A 442-nucleotide genomic window follows, 5' to 3' on the forward strand; every position below is an offset into this window, starting at 1 on the left:
TCACCTTGAACCTTTGTCCTCTGATCCTCAATTCCCCTACTCTGGGCAAGAGACTGTGCATCTACCTGATCTATTCCTCATGATTTTATACACCTCTATAAGATCACCCCTCATCCTCCTGCGCTCCAAGGAATAAAGACCCAGCTTATTCAACCTCTCCCTGTAGCTCACACCCTCTAGTCCTGGCAACGTCCTCGTATATCTTCTCTGAACCCTTTCAAGCTTGACAATATCCTATAACATGGTGCCCAGAACTGAACACAGTTACTCCAGTATTTATGGACCTATCTTTGATTCAACATTCTCCATAACATCTTTCTCCTGGGACCCCCTGTCTACTTGGGTAAACATCTGCTGAGTGCCATGATATAACCCTTAGCCTATTTCCCCCGTCCACTCCAGCACTGGTTATGGAGCCCTCATCCCGTCCAGAATGTTACAA

The sequence above is a fragment of the Amblyraja radiata genome, chromosome 12 (genome assembly GCF_010909765.2).
Source record: "Amblyraja radiata isolate CabotCenter1 chromosome 12, sAmbRad1.1.pri, whole genome shotgun sequence".
In the NCBI taxonomy this organism is placed as follows: domain Eukaryota; kingdom Metazoa; phylum Chordata; class Chondrichthyes; order Rajiformes; family Rajidae; genus Amblyraja; species Amblyraja radiata.